Consider the following 25,476-nt stretch of genomic DNA (forward strand, 5'->3'; position numbering starts at 1 on the left):
TTTGCAATTCAAAATCTTAGCTTTCCAAAGATGCTTCTTGATTTGATGTTCCAGGTGGCTGAGAAGAAATGGACATTAAGTGATTGCTCATGGCTTCGAAAGGTCATGATCAGCTTTGTGCAGGCTAGAGAATGTCAATCTGCACCTGAACTTTAAGCCTCATATTTTTCTGATTATGGATATAAATCATGTGACATTGGCAAGTAGCTTATTCTCCTGCATATCCAATGCTCAATTAAGGCAGAACTCAGAGCTGATGGGCACTTCTGCGACTGCCATTTCAGAGGTATATTTATTTCCTTTCTCTCTGAACTCCAGCATCAAAGGAATTTGCACCGTTTGGCTGGTGGGCAAAAGAGAAAGCAATTCCTCACTTAATATGTAATCATTTACACATTTAGAGCTCTCAAAATGTGTCATTCTTTCCTAACTTAAATTATGCACATAATCCGTTTATTTAGGATGAAATACCTGGCACGCTTCCAGGAAATATTGTGAGAATTACAGATGTGAGCATTTAAAATCTGTAAAGTTCATAGATATACTGCTATTTTTGGCATAGCATCTGATAATTGATCTAATAAGGAACAATTTTGAACATTATGAAATATTATTTGCATCTAGTATTCGGTACAGATAAAAATACTTTATGGTTAAAATGTTTCCTGCATATACTGCATCATCAATACACTCAAGGTTAATGAAATAGATTGACCTGTTTGTTTAATAAACAGATGTTTAGTAAGAGCATTCTGTGCAAAGCCTTGAACTAGCATTTTAAAGGGTATCATTATAGCTGAATATATAGACAATATATTTTATTTATGTGTGTGTAAAATTCAGAATGTTATATGGGTTATCAAGGAAATAGTGTGCAGCGATGGTGAATTTTAAGAGGTGATCTACTTAGATAAAACGGTCAAGGAAGGACACCCTAGGATTTAAGTAAAGTAACATTTAAGCTGAGATCTAAGATGAGAAGTCACCTACTTAGGGTATATTAGCAGGAAGGGTATGTTAGAAGAAAAGCAAGTACAGAATCCCTTCAAGGGAGTTTGGCATGTTGTAGAAACTCAATGTAGTGTCACTAGAGAAGCCTGAGCAACGAGAAGAGTAGAATGATACCAACTGGGTTTTCTGATCATCCCTATATAAGATGTGAAGAAGATGGGGCTCAGAGAGCACCTGTTTAGGGAGACAGAAGCAACAACCAACCAACCTGCGCATGATATCTTGGCCTTTTAATAGTCAATCCCAAGCCTGTCCTCCTCTCCTAAGAACAGGGAGATAAGGGAAAAGATGGCTAAAGGGCACAAAAGTCATTGTACCTGGGCTCTTGAAAATTTGTGGTAAGGCTACATGTGGATTTACTTTATATTGTATCCTATCGATTAATTTATCAGTGAGCCCTGACAAAATTCTAGTACAGTAAAAATGAGGAAAAAAGAAATTATGGCAAAGCAAAGTAGAAATCAGCAGTCCTTAAAAAATGAGAAAGTCACTACCAGGAAGGCAAACGTAGAACATAACATTGTAAGAGCAGTTCTGGTTCATCTTCCTTAGCTTCATCCACTACTGGAAGCTGTTGGGGACCTTTTACTTAACTACATTTATGATTTACTTTGTAAAACACAAGGGAATTGCCATATCTAGGAGTTCTGGCTTCTGTATTTCATGACATTTTGTCTTGACTTGGAAGTAAAATTATTTTAATTCTAAGATATAGCAGGTGCTTCTGGAATTGGATATTGTCTTAACTGGAAAAGATGGCCCCTGGAGGAGAGAAGTAGAGTGGGGTTATCCCCAGAATCTTACCTGGGGTCCAATGGGTTGGGATACTGGCATTCGCACACCCAATAGCACTTGAAAGATATGGTACCAACAGTAATTATAAAGGCCGTTGACTTGGTGGGCTCAACATAACCAACCACTAATTCAGGGCATAATGTGCAACCCTAAAGCCCTCTCTTGTGGCCTTAAAGAGCCCCCCCCCCCCCACTACTGGAGGCAGAAGGCAGATTGGGCTGAAAATCAGGCCCAGGACCTAATTGTGAGTCAGATTGAAGAGAAGGCTTGACATGCAGCTTTACCAAATCTCGGATAGTAAAGCAGAAAACTGAAAGGAATGGCATAGGGCCATCTAGATGGAAGAATCTGAGAACCCCACATTATCAGCATCACTTTTGAACTCCCTGTGCCTTCAGAAGTGGTCTATGATTTCTTGCCTAAAAAATATTACAAGGCTCTCCTTGAGGCAGATGCTTATAACATTACTTCCTTACGCTTTGTCCCCCACCTCTCTTATGGCATCCAGGGCAATAACTAGGATTGACTCACTAAGTTTCCCAACCAGTAAAATACTGTTGTGAGAATTCAAATAAAACGTGTGCATTTTAGTTTCTTATTGCTGCTGTAACAAGTTGTCACAAATTTACAAAATAAAATTGTACAAATTTGTTAGCTGACGCTTTCGTAGGTCAGAAGTCTGGCACAGTCTCCTGAGGCTCTAAAATCAAGATGTTGGCAGTGCTGCATTCCTTTTGGGAGGTTCTAGGAGACCATCCATTCCCTTATGTTTTCTAGTTCCTAGAGACCACCTGCATTCTTTGGCTCATGGTCCCTTCCTCCACCTTTAATGCCGGCCATGGCAGGTTCAGTCCTTCTCACACCGTATCATTGTCATCTTCTCTTGTGCTTCTTTCTTCTGCCTAACAGGACCCTTATTATATTGAGCCCACCCAGATAATCCAGTATACTCTCCCTATTTTATTTTTTTAAGTTTGTTTATTTATTATTTTGAGAACGAGAATGCACAAGCAGGGTAAGGGGAGAGAGAGAATCACATGACCTGAGCCGAAACCAAGAGTTGGATGCTTAACCGACTGAGCCACCCAGGTGCCCCATACTCTCCATATTTTAAAGTTAGTTGACCAGCCATTTTAAATTCATCTGCAACCTTAATTCTTCTTTCCCATGTATAACGTACCACATTCACAGGTTCCAGGGATTAGGATTTGACATTTTGGGGAAGTTGTTACTCTGCCTACCACACAACATAAAGATGCTGAAATTAGTGTCTGATGTATAGTAAATGCTCAGGAAACATTTGCTACTATTCCCTGCCTCCATCTCTGGGCTTCTGCTTTCAGATGGAGGAAACCACAACCATGTGAATCAGAGGCATCTCAAACCCAGTGCTCTCCCCAGCTTTCAGTAATACTCTTTTTCTTCGTTCTCTGATGTCCCCAAACTACCATTTTCCTCCAGGCACTTCCCCAGTCCCTATGTCCTCAGCAGCAGCAGATGATATTTTGTTGCCGACTTTGAATAAAAAAACTAAAGCCATCTGCCTTTGAACTACATTAACTTCTGTTCCTCCCACCCATGTATTTACCTACCCCTGCTCCCTTTCTTGGGTCTTTGCCCACTGTCTTGGAACACTGGAGCTCCTCCCTCTTAGTCATGGTTATCTCCTCCACCCATACTCTTGGTGCCCATATCAGCTTCTCTACTCTTCTCACTTCTCTACTTTTTCTCTGCATGTTACCATGGACTATTGACTCCCTCCTTGAGATGCTGTCTGTGATCTCTTGGACAACAAGCTTCTGTGGCACTATTCTCTCCTGGCTCTTCTACCTTTCTCCTCACTGCTTGATCCCCTTCAAAGTCTCCCCTTCCTTCACTTACCCCTTCGTTTGTGGACTATCCAGATCCTGTCCTTGGTTCCTCCTGCTCTCATTTCATTGTAAGGAGGTGCACTGTCATCTCCATCTCATGCATGGTACTCATGTTTTTCATCTTCCAAGGCTCAGCACTTTGGGGAGGGCTTCCTGTGAGCTCTCATCTTTGCCTTTCCTCTGAGAGAGATTGCAGAGCACTCATGACCACCTGTATCTAAGAACTTATATCATAATGTATTGAAATGATATCTTAGCTGGTCTGTCTTCCCTAGGATACTGTATATTACACATGGATAAAGATTTTAGTGATCTTTCTTTCTCTAGTGCCAACTACAGAGGCTGTCACATTCTTTTTATTTTAGAGAGTGCGCATTGTGTGCACACGGGCAGGGGAGGGGCAGAAAGAGAGGGAGAGAATCTTAAGTAGGCTCCACACCCAACCTGGTGCCTGACATTGGGGTCAATCTGACAACTGTGACATCATGACCTGAGTGGAAATCAAGGGTCAAATGCTTAACTAATGGGGCCACCCAGGCACCCCCACAATTAACACCTGATGGAAGTTTGATGAACTTTTGAATAGAAAAGTAGAAAAAATAATGCCAAATTTATGAAGTCCTGCACTTACTCTATCATGTGGAAACTTTACTGTAAATAAAATAACTTATTTCCTAACAAAAGTTGGTAGTGTGATTTGACTTTGCATATGTACCCAAAAAAGCAAAAACGACTTATTTTCTAGATTGGTTAATATATAAACAATATGATATAAAGTAACTTTTCAGATACCAGCTTCCAGTTTCTGTATTCAGAATGCTTTCATTGATCAACACATTTTTGGAACTGCACTTATGGAAATTTTGTAGATTTGTGCAGTGCTCATGTTGCTCTGAAGGTCCATAATATGGCTTTTTTAAAAGTCTCAAAGTCCTGAACTGAGGTCAGATTCACATAATACTTACTGTAGCCTTCACCTAAATAGGTTGTTTGAATGACAATGAAATTGGGTAACTTAGGTCTTAAATTTTCTATTTATGTCAGGAAATCAAGGAGGAGTAGCTATCTTTTTTTCCCTGACCCTTCTCTTACCTCTGCTATAAAACTGCCAAGGTCCCTTGGTACAGTTGCTCTGTTTTACTTGTAAGGGGGCATGTGTGTTTTACTGGCGGATGAAGTGATGTATCCACATGCCAAATATAATTTTGCAAAGTCCTTTGACTTGACGGAGGTTGCAGAAACAGGAGAAGACACTTGGAATAAGTGGCAACATGCATTCTTTGGAGCTTTTCAAATCTGGGAAATACCAAGTTAGGAAATAGAGTTCAGTAGAATCAGTTAGTGGTTCAACCTAACTATGTACTGGGCCTCCCTTCTCTATATCAAACCATATTGAGTAATCCATTTCCATAGATCTGGGTGGCTTCAGAAAATAATGGAAGCATATTTAGGTCACCTGTGGAGTAACTCATGTGGTGGTGTTGTTTTTAACCTAACATGACAGGAAGGGAACTGTCCCAACTTGCTTTGTCTGTACAGGATGCACTCAATAAATATCTGGTGTAATAAATCCAGGTCAGACAAAGTCCCCGATGCTGGAATACAAAGACAAATAAGACAAATTTCTACCCTGGAGGAGTTCACAATGTGCCGGGGCGGGGGGGGGGGGGGGGGTTGGAAATCAGAGAAGCTAAAAAGGAGATATTAAGATCTGGTAGAAGCAAAGTGTTACTGGACTCTAGTAAAGGGTAAGATTAATTGTTAGGTGAATCAGGGAAGGATTCCCAGAAAAGGTGCCATCCTTCAGGACCCAGTAGGCAGAGAAGGTAGAGGAAACAGGAAAGGGTGTTGAGGAAGCATCTACGGGGTCTCAGTGAGTGTCTTCATGGAACATGCTGGAGTTCAGTTGGATGAAGCATGAAAATGCTAAAAGGGAATCAATAAATCAGGTGTGGAAAAGCAGGCTGAGGTTGGGTTGTGAAAAGCATCATAAATCACACAAAGGAGTTTGAATTTCATTTTTCCCATTGAAAATTCCATTTTTAAAGCTCCATGTTGCCTGTAAGAGTGGGTTTCCCAGAGGCTGTTCCTGGGCATGCAAGTTCCATCAGATGTTCAAAGGGGTTATACCACAATACCTATTCAGCTTTTAGTTAAAGATGGAAAGGTAATCATCCAGAGAAGATAGTAGGGAACCTGGTTGTGAGAAATAACATTGGTGGGGAATCTCCTGAAACACGTACAGTCCATCTATCTCTTAGATAACTGAAGCCAAATCAAATTAAACTGTATACCTGGACCTAACAGTTCACCCGCCTCCTTGGATGGATATTATGATCATATTTCTCAGCGAGAAGAGATTGGTCTGTGCTGAGAAGTGTAATAGGAGATGGTTTGATGAGCCATTCATGTGTGCTTCGTTTGAACAGAGGGTTGGTCTTTATCTCAGAGGCAATGGGGGTGTTCGAATTGTTATGTGTCCTTCTCTGTCACCAACAGTGGTAAGCCTAGAGTCAAATTCCACTTTCAAAGGAGGGTCTTTAGGGCATGTGTTCTTGGGTGATGACAGAACTCAGGATTTTGTTTGACTTCCTACATTTGTATTCCCTTGGCTTAATCTACTTAGTTGATCTTATTGCAAGCTTTTGTAACCTCTCTCTGATCCTTTTGGGGGAGAAGAGCTGAGATTAGGAGACTACTGAATGTATATCACTTACCACCGTGCCATCACTTACCAAATAAGGACTTCTTTTTGTTATTGTGGTTTTTTATCAATCCTGTCTCTGTTGCACAGTACCCCATGTTGACAGAAATGGAAAGGTAACATACAATGCGCAGAAATGATTTTCAAAATCTTTTTCTCAGGGTTTTAAGCTCATCACACGGCAAAGTGGACAAGTATGAGGTGAAGAATTAGTGATTGCAAGTCTCCAATCCTTGTGCTGTGAAAGGGACAAGTCCCTAAGTCAGAGCTGCTAAACGGAGCTTCTCATATAATTAGGGAGCTATGGTATCACTATGGCTCAGAATCCTCATCTATAAAATGGGAGTAACAATCAAACCTATTTTACAGAGTCATTGTAAGGATTCTGACTTTGTATATGTATATGTAAAGTGCTAAGAATAAAATCTGGCACGGAACTATTCAGTTAATACTAGCAGGGGCTCTAGAAAATGAGACAAGTGGGAAATCACTTTCAGAGGAAGTCATCCAGGAAGGCTACCCAGAGGAGACGGGATTTAAACTTGGCTTGGAAGGATGGAGATAATTCAATTGAGCAGACAGAAGCAGGGGTGTTGATCCTTTTGGGAGCTGAGTTTAAAAAGGCAGAGAAGAGGGGATATCCAGTGAGGAAGAGACCTCAGAAAGGCAGAGAATAGGAGAAGGGGGCTATTGGGTGGCAAAGCATGCAAAGGCCCTGTTTTCTGTGCCCTCTTGTGTCCTCCTTGGACACTGATGCCCTGCCGTGAGGGGAGCCCTCCCCAACCACCTCCTGAAGGAAAATCCACGTTCTTCTCTGAAAGACACTCCGAGCACTCTTCTGAATCTGTGATCTACCCTGTAGCCAAGAGGAAAACTACCTCAAGGTGTGGTAATTACAGGGAATGACAGAAACCTGGGCCATTTCCCCCACCAAATTCCTACACACAGACTCAAAAAACCATGATTCTATTTTGGGCAGTCAAGTGCTCAGGAAGAAAAGTGCAGGAAATGTGAAATGAGAAGGTGGCAGCAGAATTCCCATCTGTGCAGACACTGAAAGGCTTTTATTTCAGAACGTGAGAGAGAAACTCGGTGAGTCCCTGCAGGGATGGGTGGACGGGCTCCAGTGTGCAGGGCCCAGAGAACAGCCAAGGTGGCCATGGCCATTTCAAACATCCAGGGTCATCAGGCTCCTTTTGTACATGTATTGGTTTGTTGAAAGAGAAGGAAATGTATTTTTAAACATGTCCCCTAGTCTGGGCATTTCTAGACCCTTTAAAATTTGGAGGGGAAGAAAGATTAATGTAGATAATTTATCTTTGTACCAAGAAGAAAACCAATTTTGAAATGTAGCAATGAAAGGTCAATCAATAAAGTATATAGAAGGTGTGATTGATGTGTGCAGGCCAATAAGCCTATGCCTGTTGGTGACAGAAACCTTAAATACAAAAGGATGAAGATACAAAGAGTGAAATGCCATTTATAGTTATTTATACGGTGATACAGCCCCAGATTATTTGAGGTTGCCAAAATTCAAGTTGAGAATCCCAACTACCCAAATGAACACCTGGTTGACACCAACGAGCATCACATTTCTTAAAGCAAATGCTAGACCCAGTAGAGGAAGAGATTTTCACTTAAAAAAATTTTTTTCCATTCTACCATGTGACACCATCGTGAGTGTGGGGAAAAGAGCATTAATCAAGCTGGCAATTCACTTGAAGCAAACATACACTGCCCATTCTGTCACTGTTCAAAATACCAGAGAGACATGTTTCACAAAGGGAACTTTCCTCAATTAAAATTTTTATTAGGGTATGATAGATATGTGCACAAATCATAAATATACAGCTGGATGGATTTTCTTGGTGTGACAATGTCCATGAAACCAGCATCCAGGTCAAGGAACAGGACATTAATGGGATCCCAGATGCCCCTGTCAGTTCCCCTGTACCTTCAAGGGTAACTACTCACATGATTTCTAACATAAATAGAGTTATAGATCATTTACTCTTCTTTCTGCAAATGCTTTCACTCAACATTATGTTTGCGAGATGAATTCACAACATTCATTCATTCCTTCTCATTGTATAGGATTTATTTACTTAAAATGCTGTGATTTACTCATTCTATGGTGAGCAGGCCTGTGGGTTCTTTCCAGTTTAGGACTAACTCCATCAATGCTGCTGTGAATGTTCTTGTACATGTCTTGGATTTGTTGGGTTTATACCAGGAGTGGAAATGCTCGATACCTTTTTGAGTGTTAGCTATTCACTAGAAACTATGAAAGTAGGCTAGACACTGGAATAAGACCACAGGAAAACCCAGTCCTTGTTTGCAAGGACCTCACAATCCAGTGAAAGACAGAGCTGAGCTGCACATGTAGGGGTCAAGCACCAGAGCACCTAGGACAGAGGAGGAAGACAGGCGGTGAGAGTCAGGAAGGCTTCCCAATGGGAATGACACTCAAGTTGACTTTTGAAGGATGAAAAGATAGTGAAGGAGGGACAAAGTGGAGAAGGCTATGGAATAGTATGTAGAAAAGCAGAGATAAGTGAGGAAGTGGGTCAAGGCCATAGACTGCGAGTTAGAGCAATAGAGGAAGGTTGGAAATGCTTGGTGAAGGGGAAGGCTGAGTAGGGTAAGTTGGAGACACATCACGAAGGACTTTGCTTTCCATCTATGGAAATACATACATTATCCTGAATGTGATGGGATGCTGCAGAAGATTCTATAGCCATGGAGGTGTGAGATCAGTTCATTCACGTAGCTATGTGGAGACAAGACAGGAGAAAGGCCTGGAAGCTGAAAGGAGAAGAGAATGTGGTATCATAGCAGATGGAAACTAGGTGATTCTTTGAAGTCTGGTTTTGGCCAATATTCAGGCCAAGAACCTGGGTGGGTTCTAACGGAATATGTTGTATGTGTGTGGGGAGGGGTGTGTTTGTGGGCCAAGTTTCAATGTGCAGAAACCACCCACAGCAATTCATACGGAAAGCTTTTGGGGCCAGCAGGCCACTTTGCTGACATCCAGACTAGTGCAGGCAAGGAGCCCTCTGCTCGAAAGTGGAGAGGCAAAGCATATGTGTCAGGGACTGATGCCAGAAAGCAAGTGTCCTACAACATGGGGCTCCAGCAGTGGTGCCCAGATCTCATTGCTCTCCGCCCCCTCTGGAGACCCAGACAGAATACTGAATGGAAACAAACAGGTTCTGATCTCACCCAGCTTCCTGATAGACTCAGGAAAGGATTCTAGAAAAGTCTCCCAGCCTCCTTTGATTGAAATCATAACTTCAGGAGTAATATTTTATGCAAAGCTTAGCTAAGACAGTGGCCTGGATGGAGCCCAGAAAATTGGTGTTAGGACTCAGAATGGCTCCTTGGTATGGCAGAGAGGTGTCTAAAATGAAATATAATGGGGAAAAAAAACCTGATTATTAAATTTCCTTCTAAGTATGAAATTTGTAATAAATTAGAAAGTATGAAAAATTCATAAAAGCAGCAAACATTTGTCCCACATGCCCCTGGCCAAAGAAAACCGTTATTAAGAGAGATTTTTCTTCCCCTCTTTCCCCCACTTTTCTTCCATCTACGCATTTCTATATAGTTGTCATCATAAGGCAACCTTCATTTTTGCCATTATTGGCATTATCTCATATTGCTTAAAAATTTTTGACCATTTTCTCTTTATTAAAAAAATTAAAATGTCACTTCAAAACTCAAAGAAAATTCTATACAAAAAAACCCACCCATATGTTCCTGCTACCCAGAGAAAATCATTATTCCCTCTTAGTACGTCTCTTTCTTGACATTGTGTGTTCTATTTTTTTTTTCAACGTTTATTTTTTTTGGGACAGAGAGAGACAGAGCATGAACGGGGGAGGGTCAGAGAGAGGGAGACACAGAATCGGAAACAGGCTCCAGGCTCTGAGCCATCAGCCCAGAGCCTGACGCGGGGCTCGAACTCACGGACCGCGAGATCGTGACCTGGCTGAAGTCGGACGCTCAACCGACTGCGCCACCCAGGCGCCCCAACATTGTGTGTTCTTAACTACAAAAATACTGCTTTACCTTCAATTTTCCAACTTTTGAGTTACTACCATGTATTATTTAGTATCCTTCCTAACTGTATTCCATTGTATAGCACCAGATCTTATTGGCATAATTCCTATTTTTGGACACTTAAGTTTCCAAATATTCTTAATATAAACAATGTTATGCTTGTTCAATTTTTAAAAATACATAGTCTGTACATGGAACTGCTCAGCAAAAAAAACACAAAAACAAAAACAATGTAAAATTTTAAGTGTCTATGTGTCACCAACTTTTGATCCAAGAATTATGGACCAATTTATAACACTAGTAGCAAAGTAGTGCCCATCCCCCAAATTAATCTTATAGAAGAAAATGGAACTTTATCTTCTTTATTACTAATGAGGTTAAATATTTATGTGTTTATGGTACATTCTTATTCTTTTGTGAACTATCTGTTCAAAACATCATTTTTCTACCAGCATAGTTCTGTCATGTGGATGTGCTACTGTTTACGTAAGCATTGTTTATGAAAAGGGGAAAAGCAAAGTATGAGGAGTTCTGGCCAAAAAGCAAACAAATTACTGCATGCGCATAGGACACTGTGACAAAACCTCACTGCCCTCCATCCTGCTGGAGTTTTCCAGGTTTTTGCCTACATGTATATAATACTGGAACGAACACCTCTGAGTATAGAGGTTTAGAGAAAATAAAACCTAGTATTAATGTAGAATTCGCTTTTTTTTTTTACAGCAGTGAAAGCCAGTAGTCTGAAAACAGATGTCCATAAAGGCAACATAGGCTAAATTTGTGTGTCTTAAGGTATCTTTTCGGATGTAATATAAAGTATCAAGTATGTTGGGAATCGTGTGTCACGTAATGCTCTCCTCACATATGCTCTTGGGATTGTGGAGGTCTGATGGAGAATGAGGTGTCCTCTGATGCTCATTGTACACGTGCTGGGGGAGACGGAATTGGGAACGTGAGGAAGTGTGGGGTCAGAGATGCTTGCACTCACTCCTTCACCTCGTTCTTTGGAGATCACCTTGCACCATTAAGCATGAATCTCCTGGAGACTGTGTGGAGAAAAATTAGAAATTATCCTTGGTTTTGGATTAAACCTCTCCATGGTTTTTTTTTTGGGGGGGGGGCAGATTTCACTAACACATACTTGCGATCAGTGTGATAATGTGAATATAGGTGTGTGCTTATGTATTTGGTGCTCAGGAATACAAGCGTTTTAAACCTCCTTGAAGTTTTTTTTTTCTTTTTTAATGGATATTCCTGACCACCACTCAAAGCATTTGGGATAAAACCATAATATGATAGTTTCATATGCTTCTCAGGTGATTTTGACGATCTGAAGGTAATTTTGTTTTCTGGTCTCTATTTTGCTGATGTCTCCTATTCTAATGATCATTCCCTTGTATGTTATCTGTTTTCCCTACCGGATCTTCAACTAGTGTTTGCTTCAGTGTTCTCTTCATACGATGAATCCACCAGATTTGTACATGGTATGCAGCACTCTGCCAATTCAGTGCGAGGTTTCCGGACTTTCCTTAGTTTTGGAAACTTCATAGCCATTTCACTTAAAGCATTGCGCCTTCCCATCTTCTCTTGCTGAAGTTCCAATTAGACTTAAGTTCAGACTTCTAATTTAATTCTCCCTATCTCCAAACCTGTCTTTTTGATTTCATACCTCTTTGTCTTTGCAGCACTCTGGGTAATTTCCTCAGATACATCCTCCATGTTATCAATTCTCTCTTTAACTGTGCCAATCTGCTCTCAAAACTGGTCATTGTTCAGTTTTATTTACAGTGTTTCACTTTGAGTTGTTCTACTGGGTTGTCCTATCTGCCTGTTCTTTTTATGTTCTTTCATGAGGGTTTTTATGTCTCTACCTCTTTCAGGATTGCAATTATACTTAAATTTATAGAGAGCTTTAGACTGTTAGTTTATCTTATTCTTTTGGTGCTATTCTTCCCACATGTATCTGTCAACTCCCCCATTTTTTGGACTGCTTCCTTAATCTGTACTTTGTATTTTTTCAGCTAGGATATAGTGTCCTTGTGGAATGCTATGTACTTTAAGATTGGTAGTAGTCCTACAGAGAAGTCTTACACTGGATTTTTCCCGTGTAGTCCAGGAATTTCACTGGCCAGAAATATTTACTATATCTACATTAATATCTCCACTTGGGATTCCTCTGCTATGAGAATGGTCTAAAATTTGAATTCTACACTTACACTGGACACAGATGTTTAAACTGCCATTTGTTGTGGGATCTTTTTTCCATATCTGATCAGTGAGAATTTTGTCAGTAGCTTTAGTAAGGGAATAATGCTTTATAGTACCTTAATACAGTGAGAACAGGTCTTTCTGGGTTCTAGCTTTGTGTGAATTTCAGTTGAAAATCCTTATCTTTCTTAGGCCTAAGGGCCACTCCTGTCTTCTAGACATGTGTAAAAAGACCCAACCCCTGTATGTCCCTTATCCATGTCTGATGTCCTCTGTTCTGGCCTCAACTCATGGACTCACACATTAGTTATGAGATTCTTCTTTATTTTTGGCATATAGAGACCAAGAAACTAAGAGACAAAATTTCTCCCTCCAGTCTTCCTTGCGTGTATGTAAAATAGTCTCATTATATTTCATCCAGCATTTTTATGTCTGTGACCTATAGAGGGATGTCCATATTAAGTAGATGGAATTAGAAAGGGTTATATCAGTCAGGTTTGAGAATCACCACCAACAGGTGTGGTAGAGAATACATGTCTTTGAAACTGGAACCAGAGTTTGAACTGTGGTTTCACCCCTTTCTGAGTAAGTTAGGCTGAGTGACTTAAGCCCTCTTCAAGTGGTAGGTTTCTCCTCAGGAAAATAGAGGTAATGTTACTAGGGATCTTCTTTAGATGTTCTTCCTTTTTGCTCTAAATTACCTCCATTTTCTCCATCCTCCATTCCTACAAAACCTGGGGAAGACTGCAAGTTTCTCATTCAACATTTTCCTTTAAAAAATGTCCTTTAAAAATTCCTTAAAAAATAGGGGCGCCTGAGTGGCTCAGTTGGTTAAGCGTCTGACTTCAGCTCAGGTCATGATCTCACTGTTGTGAGATGGAAGCCCGCATTGGGATCTGTACTGAGCATGGAATCTGCTAAAGATTCTCTCTCCCTCTCCCTCCCGCATGTACTAGTGCACCCCCCCCTTCTCAAAAACAAAACAAAATAAAAACAAAAAAGCTAGTTACCATGGGATGCAGTAGAGGTCATTAGGACAATGATCCCATTCAAAGCAATAGGCCAAATAGCCTGCTGTCTATGTGATCTGTGGCAAGTAGCTTTACTCTGTTTTTCTCACTTCTAAAGTGCCTTTAATCCACCTTATTCGTCTGTTCATTCAACAAATAGCACTGAGTGCTTACTTAGTGCCCGACACTCACGATACTAAATTGAATGACGTTGATAAAGTCACTGCTCCCAAAGAATTTACATTCTGGTGGGGGCAACAAACGGAAAATAAACAAGTAAAAACAAAATTATATATATATATATATATATATATATATATATATATATATATATATATAAAATCAGATAGTGGTAAGTGTTATCCACAGAATTAAAATAGGCTGAAGAGAAAGAAATGGCTGAACACTCTTGGTGGATACCCGGGCAAAGATTCTCTGAGGAGGTGACATTTTAGAAGGGAATATAAGCAAGAATATATGCCATGTGTGTGGGCAGAGGAAGAGCTAGTTTAAAGACTCCAGAGGAGGGAATAAGCTTGGAGTGGTGAGGAACCAAAGAAAGACTTGGTAGGCAAAAGCCAGAGCAAGTATCTTCTATAGTCATAGAGACTTGTAGAAAATTTTCAACTGATGGTTGATCTGATCTATGTTTCAAGAAGTTTGCAGTGGCTGCTATGTGCAAGACTGAAAGCAGAAATGGCAGGTTAAAAGCCATTGTAGCTGGTCAGAAAAAAATGTTTTTATCTGAGGCAAGAGTCCTAGAAATGCATAGAACTGGGCAGATTCAAGGTGAATGTTGGAGTAGGATCAGTAGTGTGTAGAAAAAGGGCTTTTTTGAGTTGGGTGAAAGAGAAGAATCAAGGAAAATTGTCAGGTTTGGGGCTGGAGCAAGCGGCTAAATGTTGGCACCATTTTCCAAAACGGGAAGAAAGAGGTGTGTAAGGGGTAGACCGTGTGTGTGAAGACAGCACAAGCAGTACAGAACTTCTGAGTCACTGCTAAGCATGTGAAAATGTTGCAAAGGCAACTAGAGTCAGGAGTCCTAGGGATACAACATAGTTAAGGATAAATGTCTGGGATTGATCAGCATGAAACTATGGGCTGGTTGGAATCCCTTAAAGAGACTTGGTAGAGAAAAGAACAGGTGAGTACAGAATCTCAAGGTAGTCTTACATCAGAGGTCAAGATGAGTACATGGACCAAAGGAGAATGGAAAAAGTGTGATGGGGGACAGAAATGAAATCAGAAGAGTGTGGTAAGCTTCAAGAAGCAGAAAACAACCCAGTGTGAGGCCAGAAAATTAAGTATTTGAAATGCCACATGAAGGAAATCATGTTTAAGGATCCAGCTGTATCTACGACTGCTAGTTTCTACAGCACTTAAGGGCTTGGGAAGGAGTCCTTAATAATAAGTTTGCCGAGAGGTTGAGAGAGTTTCATTGAAACTCAATAGACGGGACTTACAATACACAGGAAGATAACAAAACACGTGGTTTTATCAGAGTCACTGCAACAAGGAGATTAATGTGCTTCAAGACAAATATAATAATGAATGGATCTAAATGCAGTAATTACACATTATAAGGAAATAAGGATCATGTGTAAGCTGGCACCAGTCCAGAAGTCAAGTTTATCCACAGCTATCACAGAACAATTAGAGTTTTTCACGCCACAATTGACGCGTTTGGGTTTATGGCACAAATGGAACAGTAATTCGTACTATCATTTGATAGCACCATTTGCGTTTAGGAAATCCGTAAAGCTGATAAGGTCCTGTAGGGGCACCTGGGTGGCTCAGTGGGTTAAGCATCTGACTTCAGCTCAGGTCATGATCTCGTGGTTGGTGAGTTTGAGCCCCGTGTTGGGCTCTGTGCTGACAGCTCAGAGCCTGGAGCCTGCTTCGGATCCTGTGTCTCCCTCCCTCTCTGCTCCTTACCTGCTGGCATTCAGCCTCTCAAAAAATAAACATTAAAAAAAGGAGAGAGAGAAGAGCCCTCTGAAGACATGGGTCAGCATGAACCAAACCCGTCTACATTAAAATGTCTCAGAAGCAAGTAGTGGGGAAAGAAAAGACAAGCAACATGGCAGGGAAGTAGAAACCAAGTTGCAGAAATAGCAGAAGAGGTTTTAGGAACCCCCACATCTAACGTTGAATTTTAATAAATTCACAAAAAAAATACATCATGGTGCCTAGAGACAAACCTATACGTACAGACACTTAGAAACCTCCTAATGAAAAAGACAAATCTTCATCCAGTCACGTCCAGTGCACCTGACAAGCCATGCCCAACTCCATAGAGTTTCCTATCAGCATTTACTCACTTTTTCAAATCTTGAGAGAGAGCTAAAGATTACTTGGCATGTGAAGAAAGTCTCTAACATAAAAGGTGGGACATCAAAACAAAGGAGGAAGAAAGGAAACTCAAAAAAAGTTTTAAAAAACTGTGTAATGACCTCAGAGAGAGAAGCTATTTATCCTTAAAAAGGTCAGGATGCTATTAAGAAAAAGAAATAAGGAGAGATTATTATTAGGATAAGAAAGAGTTCTTAGAAATTTACAGGTGAGAGCTAAAGTTATATTCATAAATATAAAATTTGTAAAAGATTTGGACAATAAGGAAATAACTCACAACCTTTTTGTAAAATATAGAGGAAACCTTGTCTCCCTCTATCTCAAAAATAATAAATATTAAAAAAGGGGGGGGTACTTGGATGGTTTTGTCCAACTTTGGTTCAGGTCATGATCTCACAGTCTGTGAGTTCGAGTCCCAGATTGTGCTCTGTGCTGACAGCTCAGAGCCTGCTTCAGATTCTCTGTACCCTTTGTCTCTCAAAAATAATAAACATCAAAAAAATTTTAAATGCAGAGGAAACCAGGAGGCCCAACATCGTACTAACAGATCAGAAGAGAAATATTCCGAGGACGTTTGAACGCCATACCCCCCACTATCAAGACAGAATGCAAACATTTTCTGAGATGTCTTCTAAAGGATGGTTCCACAAGAAAGAAGGAACGATACCCCAAAAACCTGGAATCGATGCAAGAGGGAGAGGAAGGAAATCTCCTGGACAATAGTGAGAAGAAATCCAGTGTGAGCAGTGGGCATAGGCATAAGTGACAGCAAGCAATTTGGGTGAAACCAGAGGACACACAGCAGAAAGAGCTTTATAAAAACTTTAGGTTGATTTATTTATTTTGAAAGAGAGCAAGAATGAGCACGAGTAGGGAAGGGGCAGAGAAAGAGGGAGAGAGAGAGAATCCCAAGTAGGCTAGCATATGGAGCTTGAACTCACAAAGTTGTGAGATCATGACCTGAGCCAAAACCGAGAGTCGGACGTTCAACTGACTGAGCCACCCAGATGCCCCTATAAAAACCTTTAAATGGTCTGGTGGATTTTCTTGAGCTTGGGAGAGTAGATGTAGGAGGCAGAGGGCCTGGGTTCAAATCCTGACTCTGGCACTTAGGATCTTCTGCTAGTCAATTACTCTCTGTGCTGTACCTTTCCCATTGATAATGTGGATTGTACTGGGCCCACCTCACTGCGTTACAGTAAAAATTACATGAGTTACTCTACTCACTGTGCTAAGAGAGTCTGCTTTGGATTCTGTGTCTCCCTCTTGCTCTGCCCCTCTCAAAAATAAATCTTTAAAATATAAAAAATTTGGGTTTGAAATGCTATTTTCTAAAACAAAGTCATGTCAAGTAAGATATTTAAAGGCAGATAACTGATATATAAACAAAGGGATAAATATCCCTGGGGTGCTCTGAAATTAAAGAGTATCGTCCCAAAGATGAGCCAGCAGAATGAGAGAGAAGGCATTCAGGTTGCCCATGCAATGACAAAGTTTAAGTGATACCTGATTTTTGTCTGATCTTTGATGTTTCATTTTCTTTTAAGGTTTATTTATTTTGGAGACAGAGCATGAGAGTGTGAGCAGGGAGGGGCAGAGAGAGAGGGAGACACAGGCTCCAGGCTCTGAGCTGTCAACCAAGAGCCCAATGCGGGGCTGGAACTCACAAACTGCAAGATGATGACCTACGCTGAAGACGGACGCTTAACCCACTGAGCCACCCAGGCATCCTTCCATTTGATGCTTCAAAGCCAAGGTAAGCCCTGAGTACTCTGAGCGCAGCCCCCAGGTATCAACGTGGGCTAGTACTTTTCTACCTCAGTGACCATCTCTGGGGCTTGCCTCCCTCTCTGGCTAGGCTGGTGTGTAGCACTCAGCCCCCACACTGTCCTTAAGGGCTTAATAAAATCACAGGACTAGCCAGCATGGATGAAGTCACTTTATTAGGCATTTTCCTGTCTGGGGACACAGGTGTTTGGGTTTCAATGAAGGAACTGAAATTTCCACAGGTGAGCTAGAGACAGCTGCTCCAGAAACCCAGAGGGGAACCATGGAGTCTTGTCTTTTATGCTATATCTTGGCAATACTCCTTGGTGCTGCTAATGCACCGTGGAGGGCCCGCTCCTTTGTGATGGGCCTGGAGGTGATCATCTTTCCAGTCACGTCAGGCAGAAACCAGGTGATAAAGGCAAAGGGACCCCTTGCTCAAGTCACAGAAACACCCAGGCACCAACGGAGGATGAAATCCCATTCAAAATATCGATGAACTGATATTTGGTGGCATGCAAGGGAAGTGAGGTTTTTCTTTCAAGAAACAAAAATAGGCACAGATAAAATTTTTTTAGACCATCTGAAATTCTGACTAAATAGCCTTGAATGTAGACTGCCCAGGGAAAGTGGTGCTTTCGATAATAACCAGGAGTGCCGAGTTTTGGATTTTAATTTGTTTTAAACTTTTTCCTACTGAAATGATTCATCCCAGCCATTTTTTTGGAGAAAGAATTCTTCCTAGGCTAGAGTTATGGTAAAAAGAAGGGGGATTTGGGAACAAGTATTTATGAAGTGCCCAGAATGATAAGTGGCCCACATCGTCACTTTTAACCACGAAAAGGCTAACGATTGGTTGAAAATAACATCTAAAATCACAAGGCTAACGAGCAGTGGAGGTGAGATTCAAATGAAGTTCTCCTGATCTGAAACGGTGCTCTTTCCTTCACACCACGTTCCTTCTCCCAAATCCAGACACAGAGCTTTGTTTTGTCTTCTGCTCTGCCGCTAACAAAGATGTTGCAATCCATCCACTCACGGAAGTCAAGTAGGACAGTCCCGTAATTTCCAACCGTGAGAATGAGTGCACTTGTCTCTACTTTATCAATTAAGGTTCCTGCTGTGATGTGTTTCCCCATCTTGCCAAGCTATTTAAAAATCTCCATGATGCATTGCTTCTTATCTTGCCCAGTGAAAGTTGGCAAGCACTGTGATCCTTACTTAATAACTCAGGTTACCCAGGGAATAGCCTGGATTAGAAGCTATGATACCCGAAGCTCATGGATAAGCACTCTGAGTCTCCTGTCTGGACTTGATGAATAATTCAGAAGTCTGTTTGGTGGAAATCCAGTTAGGGGTCTGGCAGATTTGATGGCTTCAGAGCTGTGGCATGGGGAATGCTACTCTTCTCCTGGTTCTCTGACTGCTTCTCCTTAAGGGCCAAGGCCTAATTCCCCTAGCCTTTAAAAATTGGTATAACACAAGGTTCTGGTCCTGGCCCTCTTCATTCAGCCAAAAATTATGTGAGCTCCCATTACTTGTGCATGGCAATTGCCTGTTGGCGTTCAGGTCTATTTCTGGCTCTTTCCCTGGTGTGGCCTCAGGTCTTGCGACCCAACTGGTCACCTCTCTGGGTAGCCCCTGTCCTGTGGTTCTAGCTCCTTCCTTCCCCCTTGGTTCCTCCAGCTCCAGGGTTGATGGTAGCTTCCAGATGCTACTGATCTGTGGGTTACCTCATTGCTCCCTGGTTGGCTTTCCAGATCTTCCATCAACTTCTGTATTAAGTCCCAACTGCTTGCAAGAGGCAGAGGACTGTTTTCTTGGTTCTGTCCTGACCCACAGAGACCACCTTCTTAGGCACATGCTACAGGAACTGAACGTGATGGGTTGGCAGGAAAAGAATTGATCACAAAAGGTACTGGAGAGATCTAAGAATCTCTGTGAGGACAAGAAAAGTAGAAGCTCGGAGGTTGCAAGGAAAAGAGCAGGGCTCAAAAATATCCAGGTAGAACCATTTAGGGAAGCCATGTTCTGTGCATGGTGTTGTGCCTTGAGTGCCAACACTGGATACTGGAAATGCTCATTCAGGTCGTGGTCTCTGCAACCATCTGTCAACAGAATAGATTCTGGTCTTTTCCTTCTTCACAACATAGGGAATGGAGTACATGCGTCTGATTAACACAGTCTAGGTCAAGTATCCATCCGTTGTTGCAAGGTTATCTGACATTTTCAGTTCCCATCATGAGATGGGCTCTTTACAGGCACCAGAATTATCTAGATAGAAGATAAATATTTGGATGCTGTGTGGATATTTTAGTTTGGGCAGAGGTTTAGACAAAGATTCAAATGCAATTGGTGGAGTTGGGGGACCCCCTGAAATCATTGGTTAGGAATTGGGGGGAAGAGCACCTGGCTGCCTAGGTCAGTTAAGTGTCCAACTCTTGATTTCAGACCAGGTCATGATCTCACGGTTCATGAGTTCGGGCCCCTGTATTGGGCTCTGTGCTGACAGTGTGGATCCTGCTTGGGATTCTCTCTCTCTCCCTCCCCCCTGGTGCTAGTACCTCTCTCTCTCTCAAACTAAATAAACTTTTTAAAAAAGAGGGAAAACAGCCAAAGAAGGGTAAATTACTAATCAAGCTATTGCCATGGGGGTAAGTATAATTCCTCAGAGGGGGTAGGATGTGGGGCAACTGGATGGGGCTTAATTCCCCATCACATCCCCAGGTGTGGCCTGAGTGGGCTTTGGCAGCTAAAGGAGACCTTCTGGCAAATAAATGTGGGGTCTAGCAGTAAAAAGTTGGACAGGTGTGAACTGAAAAGATGAGGGAGGGCATGGGCTGCATCTTTGCAGCCAAGGTCTGCTAGGAACTGCTGAGCATTGAACATACAACAGCAGACAAGAGAGAAACAAGCATTCCTGGCTTCCCTAAGCCGGTGCTCTTGAGATGCAGACAGGTGAACAGGCAAGGGTGGGGGGCACAGCAATAATACAGCAGCCTCAGAAGCTAGGGCTGGACCTCTGGCCTGTAAGACCCATGAGGATGGGGACAGCACCCTACTCATGTTTGTATCCTGATTGCCTGGAATGCGATCTATTCAATATATGTTTTCTGGCTCAATAATGAACTGCTGGGCACAGCTCTGGGATGTTACATTCATTGTTTCGGTCTCTCACTCTAACCCAACAAGGTAGGTGTGTCACCATTTACGTGGAAGAAAGTTAAGGAACTCATAATTATTCCTGTCTCAGCTTTGAGGTAATGACACCAAACAGTTTGCCTGTCCAGCATGCCCCCATTTCCAAGCCTGGGCTCTCCCTATCAGAGAACTGACCTTCTGGGTTGCAAATGGTAACTCTTTGTTGTATATTCCCAGAAGCAGAGTTCTTTGGGAACAGAAACTATGTCTGTTTTGTTGAACACTGTATGCTCAGCATCTGGGCTAGTGCTGACACATGGATGATTTTCTGAATGCCTTGGATAAATGAATAAGGCTCAGTGGTGGTAACTTCACTGGTTACAAATCTAAGAGGTGGTAGACCTGAGGCCCAAACTGGGTACTTTGCTGAGCATTACACAACTTATCTGTATGCCACAGATATGTGGCCACTAGAAAATTTACGTTGGCTTGAAGACTGCTATTTTAAGGTCAGAATAATGGGACAGGAAGTGTTTGAGGGATGACCAAGCACAACTCTAGGCCTAAAGGGTGGAGAAGGTTCTTCAAGGACGAGGCCCTATTTCCAAAGTTGTGGCTGGACTGGACAACCTTTAAAATTCCCCATAGATTTACATTCTAAGGTTTTTAACTTAATATCTAGCTAAAAGTCAGTGTTTGCTCCAGCACTAAGAACTAATTGACCTTATTAGCTTACTAAATCAAAATAATTTTAAAATGTTGGAAATAAAATATTCATCCAGTACCTGAAGACCCTGTGGAACAGTCATCTCAAACTTTGCACTGTAGGATATACAAAGAGCCACATTCAAAATGGAGGGGAACTGGAAGATCTCTTCTGCCTTATTGATCATGGTCTTATTCTCTTCTTTTTGCAAAATCAACTAGCATGGAATTAATAACTAGTACCAGGGGGAGGGAATAGGAGGTGAGAGATGAACAGGAAATGCAGAAAGAATTTACGATGCACACATCCTGATTTTAGCTAAAATGTGTTCCCCCCAAGAAAGTCCACGAATTGGAAAAAAACATGTTAATTAAATATAAAATCTTCAAGCAGCATTATTCAAAAGCCTACATATTGTTGTCCCCAGGAGATTGTTGGGCAGAACTGAAAGACAGTGGGAACAACAAAGAGAGGTTTCACATAAATTACAATTTTGAGCAGGTAAAGACACATTTTAAGTTTCTTTGAAGCATGTAAAATATTTGCATTGGTTTATTAAAAAATTATTCACCTGGGGTGCCCGGGTGGCTCAGTCAGTTAAGCGTCCAACTTCAGCTCAGGTCATGATCGCACTGTTGGTGAGTTCAAGCCCTGCGTCGGGCTCTGTGCTGCTGGTGCAGACCCTTGAACCTCCTTCGGATCCTGTGTCTCCCTCTCTCTGTCCCCAGCTCACTCTCTCCAAAGTAAATAAACATTAAAAAAAAAAATTCACATCATGCAAGTGCTTTGATAGTGTGAACTTTTCTGGTAAATACTGAAGTAGGATCTAATGTCTACTTTAGCTATTCATCTTCTGGGAAAAAAAAATTAGGGCTGTGCCCCATCAGCTTTTAAATGAAAATATATACCTGCAGCCAATCAGATTAATAGTTACTCAGTCATCCCTTTGACTGGATCACTGATTCAGAAATTCAGATGTGAACATTAGGGTGTATTTCATATGGTTCTCACCACTTAATTATGTTCCAGGACAGTCCTGCCAGAGTACCCACCGATAGGGTTAAAATGACAACTGAAAGCAAAACCCCCTTGTCCACAGAGTCAACATTTCACGACTCCCTCAAGGATCTCAAAACATATTCCAGGATATCACAACGAGAATCAAGAGCAGGAAAAAGACACTGAGCATATTTATATGCCTAATTAAGAGAAGGTATGAAACAGAAATTATGGAGCCCTGATACTCTGTTGACCCTTCTTGTGAGCCCTCATTAATCCCAGAGCCAGATGCATCCTCAGAATCTATCTAAACACATTTCTTCAAAAGGGCACTCCGGACAATTAGGAACAGAACTTTAGAATTCTTTGCTTCCATCACTTAGGGCTGAATATTTCCAGCCATGGGTATCTCCCATAGCTATTGTACCCTGGCTGCACTGAGCTAATCACCTCTGCTTGAGTGTGCCAAGCAAGTTCAAGCATTTGTGCCTTTGTTTATTCCGTTCCCTCTACCTGGAAGTATCTTTTATCAACTCTTCTACCTGTGGAAATCTTATTTATTCTTTGTGGCTCTACACAACAATTGCCATTTTTGTGAGGCATGCCCCGTTGGTGACTTCTAGCCAAAAACAATAGTTTATAATTGTTTATTTTAGGAACTCCAGCTGAAAGGGCCTGAAGACTGTAAAAAACACACACAAAAACTTGTAGCCAATAATGATAACCATCATCATATAGAACATTTATATATAAAAGAAATATTTCAGCCCAAACACAAAGCTAAAGAGGGAAACAGTGATTTGTGAACTGGAATTCTTTTCCCCCATTTCTTTCTCAAAGCTATAGCCTCTACTATAAAGTGAGTCAATATATGAAAGTTTAGTGGAAACCTGAGTTCCTACTCTAAAATGTTTACCAAGGATAGAAATTGAATCATAATACTATTTTGTCCTGGGCCACAGTAACTACTATCAAGGCAAAACCCTCTTCACAAAAATTATTTTAGGAGTTAGCAAATATTCTAGTTCAATCGGTCCCAGGCTGGGCTGGTACCCAGAATCATAAGGGGAATTTTCAAGATTCATATGGGCCTGTGAAACAGCATCTTTGGGGAGTGAGCCCCAAGCTCCCCCTAGGTGAACTGAAGAACCACCAGGCTATCTTCACTGATCATTTTTATAATTAACTGTCTGAGCTGGGGATATTAGCAATATTCCTCACAAGTATATGTCAAGGAACAGAAATATCTGGACACACAGTATTTGAATTCCATTGAAGCAGGGACAGTATTGGCTGTCAGTACACTCATTTTGCTCATTTGGCATTGTAGTTACAGGAGAAAAGGGACTGCTAAAAATGTCAACAAATTTCTGCAAAGCAAAATACTGACTTGTCTTAGCTGAAATACCTCATGGTTGTCTTCAGCTTAAACAAGAAAAGACTGGGGACAAAACTTTGATAAAATTCCATTTGATATACCCAGCCATGAACCATTTTGTTTTAAATGTGAATTGCCAAAAGAGCTTAGTTTTTGAGACCTCTGTTACACAATGACCTCATCTTCTTATATTAGGAAAGAACTTGGATTGGTTCAGAAGTATAAAATTATAATAATAGAGTCTTTAAAAATTAGAATCCCTGAAGGTCTAATACACCTCTGGTTTGGGGATACCAATTCATACCATAAATTAAGATTCCAATTGAGCAGACTGCATTAACTGGATGTTTTCTGACAATTCTCTAAGTGCTACTCTATGGGCAATCCATACATATCTGGTAATTACCTGTTAGTCTCCTGTTAATATGTTCTATTTATGCATGCCCCAGTGGGGAACCAAGGGACACTGAGGATACAAATGAATGAACCAACTCCAACCCTAGTAAGGAGATAATAGGAAGAATGCATTGGACCCTCAAGCACTACATGAAGTTCAACACAGCCTTATCCATCGTGTGGCTGGCAAGCATAAGGACACCTATATGCACTGAAGAATCTCCTAGCTGTGCTCTTTGAGAAAGCTTAGAGACAACAATTAAAATACAGAGCCCAACCAAGCAAAGGTAGACTTCCACCATCCCGGTCATGAGTTCATCTGTTTTTTGTGTTTTTTTTTTTTTTTTTGCTTAAGCTATATTTGACAGTTCACAGGGAATTTAAAACTCATGGCTCTGCTAGGCATGGGAAATACAACATGAAAATTTGTTGGGTTTCCCAGCTAAGCACTGACAGCTTACACCGTGCCTTATTTTTGGCGTGAAGAAGTTGCAATGCTCACGTGCAGCTGGGCAGCTGAGAGAATCTGGCTCACTTTTCACATTTTCTCTGCAGCTACAGCTGGTACAGATGACATGGAAAAGGTGAGAATTTCTTGGAGCAGTTGTCTTTTCCAAAAATGGCCACATTAATATTCCAGTCCCACACCTTCCTGCAGAACCTGCGTAGAGAGAGAAGTACAATCTAATTTTCCTCTCCTTGGACCTGGGTGATGCTTTGTGACCCACCCCCACCTCCACCGCGGACAAGCATATGGAGGAGTGATGGTGTAGGGTTTCTAAGGTTAGGTCATAGAAGCTGATATAGCTTCCACCTGGCTCTGTTTTGGGACACTTACCTTGGAGAGACAAATGACCCCCATTGAACTGCAGTCCCAGCCAACAGCCAGCATCCCCTGCCAACACAGGCATGCCCCTTCAGAGAATTCTACTTGGAGCCTTCCAGTCACCCCACCTGATGCCAAAGAGAAGAGACACAATGTGCCCACCATGCCCCACCAAAATTGCAAACCTGTGAGCAAAATAAATATCGTCATTAGCTTAAGCGACTGTTTCAGGGTGACTTGTTCTGCAGCA

The 25,476-nt window shown here is 41.5% G+C and overlaps 1 protein-coding gene and 1 long non-coding RNA gene across 44 annotated transcripts in view; both read right to left on the minus strand.

The window, feature by feature from the left end:
- Positions 1 to 22,261, minus strand: part of LOC125150123 (uncharacterized) — a 43,304-nt gene extending 21,043 nt beyond the window's left edge. For 3 of the 7 annotated variants that reach the window (XR_007146236.1, XR_007146233.1, XR_007146232.1), the window contains exons 1-5: positions 22,199 to 22,261; positions 9,078 to 9,186; positions 6,413 to 6,619; positions 4,770 to 4,973; positions 3,688 to 3,857 (exon numbers count right to left, since the gene is read on the minus strand). This is a non-coding gene — a long non-coding RNA (uncharacterized LOC125150123). Of the gene's footprint in view, positions 1 to 3,687; positions 3,858 to 4,769; positions 4,974 to 6,412; positions 6,620 to 9,077; positions 9,187 to 11,439; positions 11,490 to 22,198 lie in introns of all 7 variants that reach the window. The other 4 variants (XR_007146234.1, XR_007146235.1, XR_007146237.1 and 1 more) reach the window with 4 other exon arrangements.
- Positions 22,262 to 22,299: 38 nt separating this feature from the next.
- The window catches only part of LOC125150120 (uncharacterized), a 58,326-nt gene continuing 55,149 nt past the window's right edge, over positions 22,300 to 25,476 (minus strand). For 34 of the 37 annotated variants that reach the window (XR_007146201.1, XR_007146208.1, XR_007146218.1 and 31 more), the window contains 2 exons: positions 25,239 to 25,354; positions 24,730 to 25,061 (listed from right to left, as the gene is read on the minus strand). The gene's annotated coding sequence lies outside the window, so the exon portion shown is untranslated. Of the gene's footprint in view, positions 22,364 to 24,729; positions 25,062 to 25,238; positions 25,355 to 25,476 lie in introns of those variants that run through there. The other 3 variants (XR_007146227.1, XR_007146224.1, XR_007146228.1) reach the window with 3 other exon arrangements.

Source organism: Prionailurus viverrinus, chromosome D4 (genome assembly GCF_022837055.1).
Source record: "Prionailurus viverrinus isolate Anna chromosome D4, UM_Priviv_1.0, whole genome shotgun sequence".
In the NCBI taxonomy this organism is placed as follows: Eukaryota; Metazoa; Chordata; class Mammalia; order Carnivora; family Felidae; genus Prionailurus; species Prionailurus viverrinus.